This window comes from Oryctolagus cuniculus, chromosome 9 (assembly GCF_051225735.1).
Source record: "Oryctolagus cuniculus isolate XC-2025 breed Fujian yellow rabbit chromosome 9, ASM5122573v1, whole genome shotgun sequence".
NCBI lineage: Eukaryota > Metazoa > Chordata > Mammalia > Lagomorpha > Leporidae > Oryctolagus > Oryctolagus cuniculus.
Genome location: NC_142875.1, coordinates 122863247 through 122879174, shown reverse-complemented (window position 1 = coordinate 122879174; position 15928 = coordinate 122863247). Strand labels below are relative to the sequence as shown.

The following is a 15928-nucleotide window of genomic DNA, read 5'->3' as shown; positions in this document are numbered from 1 at the left end:
AGCATCATAAATATGCTTTTAGTAGCAAGTACCAGAAAACCTGATTAAAACTAGCTTACACACAAATAAGGCAGGCAGGCTGCAAACACATAGCGCTGGAGTCTACTTCTCTGTGACCTTGCCTGACCCTTTCTCCCATGTTGCCTTTGTCTTTGAACTTGAGATAAGGAGATCGTAACAGTTCCAGGTGTTAGATGCAGACCCAACCCTACAACATCTACAAGACATTGTCTCTTTCTTTTTTTTTTTTTCCTTTTGTATTCATTTTCTTTTATTTGAAAGAAAGAGAGGGAGAGGGGAGAGAGAGAACGACAGACAGACAGACAACACACCTTCCATCCACTGGTTCAAATGACTGCAACAGCTAAGTTTCCCATACTAGTGACAGAACCTCAAGAACCTGAGCCATCATCTGCTGCCTCCCAGAGTGCACACTAGCAGGAATGCTAGATTGCAAGCAGCAAAGACTTGAACCAGGCACTTGGATGTGGGCTTCAGGCCTCTAAACCTCTGCACCTAATACCTACGTGGCGCTGTCATGTGTGTCATGGAGAATGGCTAAGCCTTTCCCTGAAGCCCCACGCAAACATCTCCCTTAGGCAAATGATGCCACAAACTGGTACCTAAGCCAAATTCTGGCCTAGGAGGTGAGGAAGCCATGATTGCCTCGGACCAATCGGAATTTAGCCCCAGTAGCTAAATGGGTGGGACTAATCCCCCTTGGAGGTCCCAGCCCTGAGGAAGAGGATGGATACCTAACCAAAAGTGATGTTCTGTTCGGACAGAAAAAGCAAGGAAACTGGTGGACGGTTGGGCAAGCAGTGTGTGCCACAGAGGATACACCACTCTGTGAAGTGCAAGGGAAAGGAGTAGAGCCGCATATACAAAATCCACATGCTTCAGACTTCTGCCTGGGGCTCTACTCTAGTTTCAAATGGATCTTTAATTAATATTTATTATTACTGGACATCATTCACAGAAATGCCTATCAGTAGAGACTTCTATTTATCAGGTACCTTTTAATATATATTATTGAATACAATATCATACAATACTAAATAGGGTAACATGCTTCCTTTTCCCCACCATAGCTAATAAAATATAGATATATAGAAATAAATAAAATATAAAATTACTGGCTTTTGCAATACAGATTTCACAAAGTATAGCATGCCTCATATAATTTACTGAGAAGTTAATTTGATACATGCGTGGATAATGATTGATGGTTTAGTGCTAGGAGGAGTGTTTTTAATTTAATGTTTAGATATGTAACCATTAGTATTACCTGACATCATAGTTGTACTGACTCATTTAGTCATTGCTTCAAATACATTTATTATGTTTTATTGCAGGCATCAGGAAGAACTCTAGGAATATAGAATTTGGCAAAACAGATAGGATTCTAGGGAACAGATAGATGTTTTACAGAGTAGGCCTCTACGCTTGAATCTTTTGAGGGTTACCCATATTTTCAAAATCATCCAAATGAAAACACATTCTCAAAGAGAATGAAAGAAAGGAAGAATAAATGATTAAGTCAAATTTGCTTCAAATCCTTAAATGGTCTGGTTTATAACTAATTTTTTTCCACTTCTTTTATTTTTGTAAAGGGAACAAATTTCACATATTTCACAGGTAAGTTTGAAGAGTGTGATGATACTTCCCACCTTCTCTTCCCTCCCTCCCTCCCACCCTTTCTTCTTCCTCTCTTATTTTTCTTTTAATTTTTGCAATGACATACTTTCAATTTACTTTGTAATCACAAGCTTAACCCTCCACTAAATAAAGAATTCAACAAATAGTATGTAAAGTGTTCCTCTTCAGTGTTCCTCAAGAGTACAGACAAGGGCTATAAACAATCATCAAATCTCAAAATGTCAATTTCATTTATTTTTGTACTCTGTATACTAGTTGTCACAAATCAGGGAGAACAAACGTTTGCCCTGTGTGCGGAGGGGAGCTTGTATTTTATAGGGAGCTGTTGAGAAATAGAAGACTTCTCAGTCTGTTACTTTATCTCCATGGATGGTAAACACTTAATGTGCCCAAACCTATGATATCATCTTCCATTACACCTTTGCAAATAGTTACCTCATTACCATATGGGAACAGAGACGAGAGAAAACCCACAGAGTATAACAAATGTATGTCTTTCCAGTTAACAAAGCATAAATTTGAAGGAATTGTATTTGTGTTTCATAGAGTGTAGCTGCTGTGACTGTCAAAACCTTTGAGGCAGGAGTTATTGTATGTAATTAAATCATTTATGCAGCTCTCTAGTGTTCACCACAGTATTTTATATCCAACATTTGATTGAATAGTTTATACTGAGAAACATAAAGTGAATTCGTTTCTCATTGTCCATTTGTAAAACTTGCATCTGTTCCTTGCCTATTTTGGAAAAAAAAAAATCAAAGAAAGACCCTAAGAGCTAGGAAGCTCCTTGCCACTGGAAATTCAAAAAGCATTTCCTATTTATCTGCTAAAACCTCAAATTTGTTGGACATTAAAGCAGGAAACATTTTGTAAATTCACAGAAAATATACGTGCATCCCTCGTATCAGATCCAGTTCACTCCAGTTTGATTAAATAAATACATTGGGAAAGCCCAGATGAAGCTACTTAGGGCATGGCTGAAGAGGAGAGGAGAGAGGGTTGAGCAACATGGCTGCCCAGCCACAGTACAAACTCCTAAGCGGGACACAAAAGGCCCTTCACAATCAGAACTCTGGTTGCCTTTTCTGCTTCCTCTTTTGCCAAGCAACCTCATATTCCAGCCACTGAACCCCATCTGAAATTCCCCACACCCTTCACTTCTCTATGCCTTTTTCCCAGAATTTTATTTGTTTTAAAGAATTTTTATAGTGAATTCCCATGTACCCACTACGTAGATTTTATTTTTATGTGACTGAACTTACATTAGATCTATTTATCCGTCTATCCCCCTGTTTCCCAAGGTACATTGCAATCACCAGTACTCTCCCCCAGAACTCTCCAACACACCTTATTCATTAAGTAGAGATCAGTATGTATCTATGAGCTTTTATTTTCCTTTTTAGGTAAAAGGTTACATATAGCACAGTGCACAAATCTTAAGTATGCCATTCAATGAAGTTTGTTAAGTGCAAGTAGCAGTGTAAGCCATAGTCCTGTTGAGATGTATAACTTAACCATCAGTTCAAAAATTTCCTTTAGGCCCTCTCCAATCTTCCAGAGGCAATCACTGCTCAAATATTTTTCGACCAGCAATGAGCTTAGTCCTGCCTGTCATGCTGCTTCATGAAAAGGAATTACATAGTACATGTTCTTCTCTCGTCCAGTGTGCTGTGTAGTTGAGGTTATCAGTTTACTTATTTTCATTATTGAGTAGTATTCCTTTGTGTTAATATGTCATAAGATTAATTACCTCTTCACCTGTTGACAGTTACCTCAGCTGTTTCCAGGGTTTGGCTATTACAAAAAAAGCTTTTATGAACATTCTCCACATTTTTTACAATGTTTTCATTCCTTATGGGTAAGTCACTGTTAATGGCATTACTGGATGAAAACGTAGGTAGAAGTTTAACTTTACAAGTAATAGCCAGATCTTTTCTCGAAGTAGTTGTGCTACCCTACACTTCTCAGCCAAGGTGTGAGAGTTCAGGTTGCTCCACGTGCTCACCAGCACTTGACATTGTTCGTCTTTTTCATGTTAGTGTTTCTGGTGTGTGTGCAGTAGCGTCCTGCTGTGGCTTGATTGGCTCTTCCCTGAGGACGGTTGCTGTGTAGCTCCATTCGTGAGCTTGTTGTGCACCTGTTTACTTCCATTCAGAAAATATCTGTTCATGCTTTTGTCTTGTTGTAACTGGGTTGTAGGAGTTCTTTTTCATCTTAGTCACCAATTATTTGTCAAATGTAAGTTTTTAAAATGTTCTCTCCAGTCTGTTACTTGCCTATTAACTTTCTTACTGGTGTCTTTTAGTAATTAGAGGTTTTCAATATATTTAAGCCTAATTTTTTGAATTTATTTTCTGATCATTGCTTTCCAAGTCCTAAGAAAATTTTTCCTATTCTCACATCACAAAAATGTTCAGTGTTTTTGCTTGAAACCATTGTGGTTTTAACCATTATCTTTAGAATTATGTGTAATCCAACTTGATTTACTTTTTTTGCAGTGGTGAGGTAAGAGTTGAGATTCATTTTCCCCTATCTATAGACAAATATTTCAAAACCATTCATTTAAAAGAATTTCCTTTTCCTACAGAATTGCTTTTGTGCTTTGGAAAAAATCAAATGGCCTTCTAAATGTGAGTCTTTTTTTGGCCTCTAATTCTATTCCATTGATCTACTTATTGATATTTAGGCCTGTACTTAGAATATTGATTCTTGTCACTTTATAGCAAGTCTTGAAATCATGTAGTATGAATGTGCCAGTTTTTTCAGCTTTATTTTTCATTCTAGGTTCCTCATATTCCAATATAAATTTTAGAATCAGCTTGTCAATTTCTACAATACCAAAAAAAAAAAACCAGCAAAACCCTGCTTGAATTATGATTTGAATGCCTTCAATTTATAGATCAATTTTGTGTCCATGGTTTTTTCACAGATTTTGTTCCTCCCTGACTTGTATGCTAGTTCCTCTGCCTGAATTCGCTCCTTCTGTCTTTACTGAAAGACAATTCTTACTCATTGCCATCCTCTCAAACAGCGTTTCTGTTCATTCTTCCCAATCAATCCTCCTTAGAGGTATAATTAATTCCTTCTTGTGAGTTCTATAACTGATTTTACAAGCTCCAGTATCACCTAGCATCTTGTATTATAATTGTTTTGAGTTGTATTTTCTTTCTTGCTTTTTAAATATTTATTTATTGGGGTCAATGCTGTGGCACAGTAGGTTAAAGTTCTGGCCTGTGGCACTGGCATCCCATATGGACGCTGGTTCGAGTCACCGCTGTTCCACTTCCAATCCAGCTCCCTCTCCTGGGAAAGCAGTAAAAGATGGCCCAAGTTCTTGGCCCCTGCACCCATGTGGGAGACCTGGAAGAAGCTCCTAGCTTCTGGCTTTGGATTGGCCCAGCTCCAGCCATTTCAGCTATCTGGGGAGTGAACCAGAGGATGGGAGACCTCTCTCTCTCTCTCTCTTTCTCCCCCTCCATCTTCACCTCCATCTCCGCCTCTCTCTGTCTCTACCTCTCTCTCTAACTATTTCAAATAAGGAAAAAATAAATCTTTAAAAAAGATTTATTTATTTATTTAAAAGGCAGCGACACAGAGAGAGGCGCCCATATGAGATGCCAGCACCACAGGTGATGGCTTAACCCGTTGTGCTATAGTGCCAGCTGCACATTGTCTTTCTTCCCAACTAGACTAAAAGGTCATAAGCAGGGAGCAGTATTTTATTCAGTATTGTTTCCTAGTACCTTATAGAGTAACTGATAACATAGTAAACTGTCCTTGCATTTTTATCCATTAAATTATTTACTGTGTGTCTACTGTATACCAGAGGTGACATCTTAGCTGTGGGACACAGAAACAAGCCACACAAATAATCACATAAAATAATGGCAGGTAAGCCAAGTGAATTAAAGACAATAAAACCAGGGGAAGGTATTGAGGCATTGGAGGATAGGGTGCGACTACTGCACCCCAAGTACTTACAGAAGACTCTGAGATGAGTCATAAAAATGGAACCCTAATAAGAACTTGGGGAGGGAAGAGAGTTCAGGTAGGAGGAGCAGCAAATGTAAAAGCTCTGGGATAAAATCAAGCTTAGATCCAAGAAGGGACAAGTGTTGAGCACTTGAGGCTGCCCAGCCAAGAAGGGCGGCTGGGAAAGCTTCACAGGGCTGAGATAAGGCTGTAAGGAGGTCTTAGATGCTGCTGGCAAAGCCAGAGGGAAAGATTCTAGAAGGAGAGAACTGAATAAGCAGGAGAAATAGATAAAGGAGGGGACCGGTAGAGGCGAGATTATAGAGGAAGGTAGGAGGGACATATGGTGGGTCCTAGGTACCGTAGGAAGGCATGTAGACATGACTGTTAGTGAAAAGTAATGCTGTTCAAGTCAGTATGTGGTATAGTGTATGCTTGTTGAAGGCCAAGAGAGGAAGGCCCAAGACCAGCTGGGAGACTGGTGCAATGGTCTAGGTGAGAGATAAGGGAGATTTGAGTCAAGTTCCTCATTGGAACAGTGGAACTGTGGCCAACTGTGGACAGTCTTGGAGGTGGCATAGACAGGTCTTGAGGAAGAGAAATGAGAATGAGATCAAGGGTGATTACCGCTGTGTCTGCCTTTGGAGTGTGATTGGGCCATTTACTGAGGTGAAGAGGAGGAGAACCTCTGGACTGAGGAGAAAGGGAAGGGGAAGAGGGCAAAAATTAGGAGTTCTATTATGTGAATGTCAAGTTTGAGATGCCTAGTAAATATTTTTTAAAGCAGAGTTACACAGAGAGAAGGAGAGGCACAGAGATAGAGAGGTCTTTCATCTGCTAGTTCACTCCCCAATTGGCTGCAATGGCTGGAGCTGTGCCATTCCAAAGCCAGGAGGCAGGAGCTTCTTCTGTGTCTCTCACACGGGTGCAGGGGTCCAAGGACTTGGACCATCTTCTACTGCTTTCCCAGGCCATAGCAGAGAGCTGGGTAGGAAGAGGAGCATCCGGGACTTGAACTGGCGCCCATATAGGATGCTGGCACTGCAGGTGGTGGCTTTACCTGCTACGCCACAGCACCGGCCCCTATTAAATATTCAAGACAAGAAGTCAAGTAGATAGTTGGAGGCCTGAATCTGGAACTCAGGGGAGGTGTCAGAATTGGACATTGCCAGTAATCATGAGAACACAGCAGGTATCCAAAACCAGGGGCCTGAATGAGGTCACCAGGGAAGAAATGAGGACCAAGAGACAAAGGATATTCTGGAAAAGGAACTGTAGGCAGGAGTTATTGTGTCAAGGAACTGTAGGCAGGAGTTATTGTGTCAAGGAACTGTAGGCAGGAGTTATTGTATCAAGGAACTGTAGGCATGAGCCTATTGTGTCAAGGAACTGTAGGCAGGAGTTATTGTGTCAAGGAACTGTAGGCAGGAGTTATTGTGTCAAGGAACTGTAGGCAGGAGCTACTGTGTCAAGGAACTGTAGCTAGGAGTTATTGTGTCAAGGAACTGTAGCCAGGAGTTATTGTGTCAAGGAACTGTAGCCAGGAGTTATTGTGTCAAGGAACTGTAGGCAGGAGTTGTTGTGTCAAGGAACTGTATGCAGGAGTTATTGTGTCAAGGAACTGTAGGCAGGAGTTATTGTGTCAAGGAACTGTAGGCAGGAGTTATTGTGTCAAGGAACTGTAGGCATGAGCCTATTGTGTCAAGGAACTGTAGGCAGGAGTCATTGTGTCAAGGAACTGTAGGCAGGAGTTATTGTGTCAAGGAACTGTAGGCAGGAGTTATTGTGTCAAGGAACTGTAGCCAGGAGCCTATTGTGTCAAGGAACTGTAGGCAGGAGTTGTTGTGTCAAGGAACTGTAGGCAGGAGTTATTGTGTCAAGGAACTCTAGGCAGGAGTCATTGTGTCAAGGAACTGTAGCTAGGAGTTATTGTGTCAAGGAACTGTAGGCATGAGCCTATTGTGTCAAGGAACTGTAGGTAGGAGTTATTGTGTCAAGGAACTGTAGGCAGGAGTTATTGTGTCAAGGAACTGTAGGCAGGAGTTATTGTGTCAAGGAACTGTAGGCATGAGCCTATTGTGTCAAGGAACTGTAGGCAGGAGTTATTGTGTCAAGGAACTGTAGGCAGGAGTTATTGTGTCAAGGAACTGTAGCCAGGAGCCTATTGTGTCAAGGAACTGTAGGCATGAGCCTATTGTGTCAAGGAACTGTAGGCAGGAGTTATTGTGTCAAGGAACTGTAGGCAGGAGTTATTGTGTCAAGGAACTGTAGGCAGGAGTTATTGTGTCAAGGAACTGTAGCCAGGAGCCTATTGTGTCAAGGAACTGTAGGCAGGAGTTATTGTGTCAAGGAACTGTAGGCATGAGCCTATTGTGTCAAGGAACTGTAGGCAGGAGTCATTGTGTCAAGGAACTGTAGGCATGAGCCTATTGTGTCAAGGAACTGTAGGCAGGAGTTATTGTGTCAAGGAACTGTAGGCAGGAGTTATTGTGTCAAGGAACTGTAGCCAGGAGCCTATTGTGTCAAGGAACTGTATGCAGGAGTTATTGTGTCAAGGAACTGTAGGCAGGAGTCATTGTGTCAAGGAACTGTAGCCAGGAGTCATTGTGTCAAGGAACTGTAGCCAGGAGCCTATTGTGTCAAGGAACTGTAGGCAGGAGTCATTGTGTCAAGGAACTGTAGCCAGGAGCCTATTGTGTCAAGGAACTGTAGGCAGGAGCCTATTGTGTCAAGGAACTGTAGGCAGGAGTTATTGTGTCAAGGAACTGTAGGCAGGAGTCATTGTGTCAAGGAACTGTAGCCAGGAGTCATTGTGTCAAGGAACTGTAGCTAGGAGTTATTGTGTCAAGGAACTGTAGGCAGGAGTTATTGTGTCAAGGAACTGTAGCCAGGAGCCTATTGTTACAAGGAAGCCTAGAGAAGAAAATGTTGCAACAAAGAATAGGTAAGAGAGCAAATGATGTGGAGAAATCTGACCCATAAGGACTTGGCCCAGTGGAATTATCTGATGGCCTTGGTTAAAGCCATTTCAGCAGAGTGGCACACCCAGAAGTTCAGTCACATGGAGACTGGAGGTGAGAAAGGAGGTGGTGACACTGGTAATGTCCTATTTTTGGTCTGAACGTGCGGAGACATCCATAGTAGGGAGAGAGGGATTGAAGTCGGGCATTTGTTCTATTCATGTATTTTTACCTGGATGATATTAAGGCATGTTTGTGTGCAGATGGAAATAAGCCAGCTGTGAAGGATAAAGTCATAGAAGAAGGAAATAATTTAGTAAACAAGAGCCTTATGGAAATGAGAAGATGAAACCAGGAACAGAAGAGGAGAGCTTGGCCTTAGGCGCAAGGATATTGATTCCATCGCGAGAGGAAGGGAAGCATATGGGTATCAGTGTGGCAGGATGCTAGATTTGGTGGTGGGAAAATATAAGTAAAATAAATGAAAGATGGAGAAATGGAAGGACCCCTCAGCTCTGGACGACTGCCCCAGAAAGCAGGATTGACGAGTGGCAGGGTGGGGAGGTTTGCTGACAATACCTGCGATCATTCATTTTGTTTATTCCTGCGCTCCTTCACACACTCAACAAAAGGCCGAGAGAACAGGACAGACGCCTCCCTGCCCTCCTGGATGTGACAGTTCTTAAAGACTCCATTTTCGAATGAGACTTCACAAGTAAGCGGATGGCTAAAGCATTCTGCTGTGGCTGCTTCCCATTCCTGAGACAAGTCCTTCTGCCCAGTACACTTTTTAAATGATAAGATTGCTTTTTACGGGGTCTATACCACCAACTTTGAAGTCAGTTGGCCTCAAACACCTTACCCCTGTGCAGTTACGGGGTGGGCACTGTTCTTTGGATAGGTGTTAATCTGATTCCCTCTCTTAGTCCTTCCACGGATTTGTAATTGTGTTAATTCTTTAGAGATGCTGAAATAATTATTCAAGTTACTGCAATATAGTATGTTGAGATACAATAGAGCTTAATGATTAAGATTATGGACCTTGGAGCCAAACTGCCCAGTGTTGAAAACACTTTCACTATATACAGACTGAGTGACCTTGGGACACTTAGCCTTTCTAAACTTTGACTTCCTCTGCTGTAAAGTAGTGACAACATGAAGAATCTTTTAAAAGACCATAGACGATGTGTTTTATGAAAGAAAACTGTATATGGATTTCAAAAATTTTTTGCACCAAAACCAGCTTACCTTTTAATTCAGCCCTCTGCATACTTTTTGAAGTACCTTTGTATACAGAACTACATACCCAGACATGGGGGCCATGTCGTGGTGCAGAGAATTAAGCTGCTGCCTGCAGTGCCAGCCTTTCATATCGGAGGATGGTTCAAGTCCTCGCTGCTCTGCTTCTGATCCAGCTCCAGCACCTGTGAAAACAGCAAAAGATAGCCTGAGTGCTTGGGGCCCTTCCACCCACCTGTGAGACATGAATGGAGTTCTGACTCCTGCCTTCAGTGTGGTCCAGCTCTGGTCATTGTGGCCTATTTGGAGAGTGAACCAGTAGACAGAAGCAATCTCTATCTCTCTTTTTTTTTTTCTCTCTCTCTCACTTATTTGCTCTGTCTCTCCCTCTCTTTCTCTCTGCCACTCTGCCTTTCAAATAAATGAATCCTTAAAAGAAAAATGTATATGTGTATATACAGAAATAAGTGCATTATGAATGATGAGATCTGAGTAAGCTTTAGTTACTGTACCCAACATCAATTTCATGGTTGTGTTATTATTGTACTAGAGTTGTATAAGAAACTGGCATTGGGAAGGAGGGGTGTGAATGAGGGTTTCAGGCATCTTTCTTTGTAACTTGCCCTAAATCTATAATTATTTCAAAATAAAAGTTAGAAAAATGTGAAGAACAGCAATATCTCCCTCATGGAGTTTCAGAAAGATTAAATTATTTAATATGTATATGTAAAGTTCTTAGAATAATGCCAGTATACTTTAGGTATTAAATAAATACTAGCTAGCCTTAACAGATGATTCTGTTGTGTTTTCTCTGATTCATTTGTAGAGTTTAGCTTCTTAAAAACAATTCTATTTCTTTCCCTTAATAGTTGTTGAGTGAACTATGTCCTATGTGAATATTACATATGGTATATATATAATATCATATTACTAATATAATACAATATTATAGCATATTACTAATATATGTACTACATTTATAATAGCAATTTAGTGTAGTTAGACACCTATTAGGCTTTCCACAAGGTTCATGTAACATTCTCCTCATGTTTACATCCTCCGTAACCATGGCACATTTGCCAAAACTATTAACTAAACCAGGGACTTCATTCAACTTAGCCAGTTTTTCCACTAGTGTTCTTCTTCTGCTGCAGGAACCATCCAGGATACCCCATGACACTCAATCATTGTGTCTACTTAATCTCTGCCTCTCTGTAACAGGGTCTCAGTCTTTTCATGACTTTCATGATCTTGATAGTTTTGAGAAGTAGTGATCTGTTACTTTTGTAGAACGCCCCTCATACTTAGTGTAGGGTTCTGGTTTGGGGAAGATCCCACAGAGGTAAAGTGCCGTTCTCATTGCATTGTATCATAGTCTATATGACATCAACATGACTCATCACTGGTGATGTTAACCTTGACCGCTGGTTCAAGTGGTGGCTCTTCACTGTACAGTTGCCAGCTTCTTACTTCTCTACTCCTTTTCTTTTCCATACCATTGTTTTTTGGTTTTGGGATTCTTGTTACAGTTGTTATGTGTTTGTTTTGAGAGGGAGAGAGAGACAGAGAGAGAGAGTGTGTGTGTGTTCCCATCTACTGGTTCACTCCCTAAATGCCCACAACGGTCCAGTCCAGCCCACAGTGGGAGCCAGGAACTCAGGTCAGGTCTCCCACATGACAGTCAGGGGCCCAACTGCTTGAGTCATCACCTGCTGCCTCCCCGAGACTGGATTTGCAGGAAGCTGGAGTCAAGGGCTGGAGCTGAGCCTTGAATCCAGTGACTCTGACTGGGACACAGGCAGCCTAATCACTAGCTTAACTACTAGGCCAGATGCCAGCCCCTTCTTCCCAAATTTTGACAGCAAGCTACTAAGTTTGGCCCATATTCAAGTGAGGGGGTATTATGTCTATCTCCCAATGCAAGAATATCTCCATATATATTATTCATAGTTTCTTATAAGAAAGATTTGTCTATGTATTCAGTCATTTATTTATATCAGATAGACTCATGGATATTTGTTTTATTCTTTGATTTGTAACATAATATTTGTTGTTTATTTTCTGTTCAAATTATTTGAACTTTGCTCATTGGAAGCCTTTCAGGTTAATTCCTGTATCTTTTTGACATATTCCCATTTTTTAAAATTTTTATTACCATTTAAAGAACAATAAATGACAACACACACAGAAATGTAGTATATATAAATTAAACACATTGAATTTGCATTGGCAGCTACCTTTAATTAATGCATTCTGCTAATAAATGTTTCCTGATATCACTGCATGATTTACAATTTTGTTTTTAAAAAAATAGGGTTCCTTGAAAATTTTCACGTGTTTTTCTATTACAAAAAAAAAATAACTTGACAGAACTGATAGAACATTGCGTGTTCCCTGTTTTTTATTCCCTGCTTCTCATTCTCCTGGACACTGAGAAACCAGTGCAATGAATTCTTTCATGGTTTTATTTTCCTATTTGAGAAAAATAATGGAGTTATTAGATCTGCTTGGTTGAGATGTGCGGTCACGATTTTGGTATCTCATTTCATTAGAGATTCTAGACTAACACTGCCAAGTGCTCTCATAATGCCTTTCTAAATATTTATCTGAGACGTTCAGGCAGAGCCTTTGCAAAGCCATCAGGCCCTCATGAATCTGACTGTACCAGCAGTCAGGGAGTTTTCTGGAGAGAGATGCAAATGTGATGAAGATATCTGTGTCATCCTCTGGTAGTCCAGAAAGAAGCCTGAAACCTGAGCTGGAAGAGGAGCAAATGAGTTACTTAGAAATTTGCAGTTTGGTGGATTTGTAATGCAAATATACTTTTCAGAAGTCTTATATAAATATACTAGGTGTTAGAATGGATAATTTCTCCTTTCATTCTTACAGCTTTAGAAGTCAGATCCTTACCCAAGATCATTATACTGGGATTCTTTGTGTGTGTGCGTGCCAGTGACAGAATGTCCAAAACAATAGCGACACAGATAGAGGTTTTCTTCTCTTGTGTGTAAGTTTGTGAGCTGATACAGTGCTTTAAGGTGTACCTGGCCTTGACCCTATGGTCAGCATCTGTGTTCCAAGAAGGAAGGAAGAGCGGTTAGAGCAAGGCACGCATGCTACTCTGTGGGAAGTTTTGCTGACGCTTCCCCGGACACTTCTGCTTTCATCCCACTGCTCAGAACTCAGGAATGGGGCCCTATCTAGCTGCAGATTAGACTGGAAAGTGTAGGACATTGTTTTATTATTTAAAATTTGCATTTATTCTTTATTTTATTTAAGCGGTAGAGAGAGACAGAGACAGACAGATAGGAAGAACTTCCATTCCCTTTTTCACTCTCCAAAAACCTCTAACAGCCCAGGCTGAGTCTGGCCAAAGAAAAGAACTCAGAGGGCTGCCACTGTCCTGTGGTGCCAGCATCCCATAGGGGCGTCAGTTTTAGTCTCAGCTGCTCCACTTCTCATCCAGTTCTGTGCTAAAGCACCTGGGAAAACAGCAGAAGACAGCCAAGTACTTGGGCCCCTGTACCCATGTGGGAGACCTGGAAGAAGCACCAGGCTCCTGGCTTTGGCCTGGTCTGGCCCCTACCATTTCAAGTATTTGGGGAGTGAACCAGTAGAAGGACGATCTCTCTCTCTCTCTCTCTCTCTCTCTCTCTCTCTCTCTGCCTCTCCTTCTCTGTAACGCTGCCTTTTAAATATATAAATATTTGTGAAAAATAGAGAAAGAAAAGGAATAAGGAGGGGAGGGGAGGGGAGGGGAGGGGAGGGGAGGCGAAGGAGGAAGGGAGGAAGGCAGGCAGGCAGGCAGGCAGGCCCAGAACTCTATCCAGGTCTCTCATGGGGGTAACAGGAGATCAAGTCCTTGAGCCGTCACCTAATGTGCCTCCCAAGATGCACATTAGCAGGAAGCTGGAATTGGAAGCAGAGCTGGGACTTAATCCTGGGAACGCCACAATGGGATGAGAGTGTCCCAAGCAGTGCACCAGATGCCTGCCCCTGGGAGTGGCTGCGTGCCCTGCTAAGTTTTCTAAGACTGAACAGATATCAGGGACAACTAGAAATCTTGAGAGTAATCCTAGGTAGTAACAGTGGAATTTGAACTCAGATACAGCTTTCACTCATGTTCTAAACTAGCTTTGCTTATGGAGCAAGGTACAGAAAACGTGTTGAATTGCTATCAAGTTCACAGAAAGACAAGAACATTCATGTCAGGGGATAGAAAGGAGTTAAGAAACCACAAACTGAGCTTCAGGCTCCCTTTAAATCAGCAGGAACCATCCTGGAAAGTCTTCAGGAGCCTTCTTGGAAAGGAGAAAACAACGCGTTTTCCAAAGGATTTATTTATTTATTTATTTGAAATGCAGAGTGATGGTAAGGGTGGGTATGGAGAGAAAGAGAGCCATCTCATAGTTCACTCCTCAGATGGGAGCAATGGCTGGGGCTGCTCCATCCGGTCTCCCACATGAGTGACAGGGACCCAAATGCCTGAGCCATCTTCTGCTGCTTTCCCAGGTACATTACCAGGGAGCTGGCTAGGAAGTGGAGCTGCCAGGACTTGAACCAGCACTCTTATATGAGATGCTGGCATAGAAGATGGCAGTTTAGGTTCCTGCACTTCAGTGCTGGCCACTGGAGAAACGGTATTTGAGGATTACCCATCAACAACCCTAGACTGGAGCTGTGTTGTGTAGTATAGTAGCTACTGGTTACATGTGGATACTGAGCATTTGAAATGTGACTGGTTAGAGCTGAGATGTTTTATAAATCTAAAGTGTAGTATATTTCATAGACTTAATACAAATAAAATATGGACTGTGTCTCAGCTGTTATACTGATTACAGGTTAAGATTATGTTTTTTAAAAATACATTGTTAAGTAAAATATATTATTGAATTCACTTTAGCTCATCATTTTTACTTTTATTGATGTGACTACTAGATTTAAAATAGCATTTTTGGACTACATTACATTTCTTTTCTTTTTGAGATGTACTTTATTTATTTGAAAGACAGAGTTATAGAGAGAGGGAGAAACACACACACACAGAGAAAGAGAGAGAGAGAGAGAGAGAGAGAGAGAGAGAGAGAGAGAATCTTCCATCTACTGGTTCACACCCCAAATGGCTGCAATGGCCAAGGTTGGGCCAGGTCAAAGTCAGGAGCCAGGAACTTAATCCACGTCTCCCACAGGAGTGACAGCAGCCTAAATATTTGGGCCATCGTCAGCTGTTTCCTCAGGAGCATCAGCAGGGAGCTGGGACGGAAGTGAAGCAGCCAGACTCTCGCCTGTGCTTTGTAGGCAGTGGCTTAGCTCACTGTGCCACAACACTGGCCTCCATTTTGTCTCCCTTGGAAGGTGATTTGTCCAAGAAGCAAGATTGTCCTGCAGCCAGCCAATCATTGAAATAGTTTTCCAAGATGTGTATAGAATACATGAGAAAGTTAGCTCTGAAGGTTTCCTAAAAGAGGAGTGTGGCAACTGTGGCTGCAACAAATGACTGCGCATGCTTCCTGGGGTCTCAGCCAGCGTCTGTGGACTGTGGATGAGTTTAACTCTCGCCTGGGAAACTGCATGAACTGACTCCAGCGCCTGGACTGTGCTAAGCCTCTCCGGGGCACACTTCTGAAGCATGCGGCCGTTGTTCTTAGGGGTGACTGAGGTGACATAGGGCTGATACCCTTGAGAGAACCCTTGGTTCATTCCCGTCCACAATAGGAAATACTCTGGGTTACACTCAGTAGTAGCAGCTGGTCCGCATCACCTCCTTGAAGAACCTGAAGATTTCTTCAGGATTACTGAAAGTGAGTCCTCCTGCGCATGTGCAGGCTGCGTAGTGACTTAGTAAGCCTTTGGCTTGCCCAGCAGAACTGAACGGATGCTCCTTTGCGAGCGTCTTAGGCATCCTGCGTTTCAGCGTTCGTTTAACAGTGTTTGTTCCGCCCTTTCCAGTTGGAAATTCAGTGTCTCTGTGTGGGAGGAGCAGAAGCTGAGGAATTTCGTGTTTTTTAGTCCACCAATATTTTACCATACATTGTCAGCAGTGGGTGTGTCTCTTTTTTGTTCTTCTGTTTTGAATATGTTTATATACTTATACATAT

General features: G+C 41.8%; 1 pseudogene; it reads right to left on the bottom strand.

Annotated features, from left to right (window-relative positions):
* Nucleotides 1-15530, bottom strand: part of LOC100358352 (dolichyl-diphosphooligosaccharide--protein glycosyltransferase subunit MAGT1 pseudogene) — a 51752-nt pseudogene extending 36222 nt beyond the window's left edge.
* Nucleotides 15531-15928: the final 398 nt, after the last annotated feature.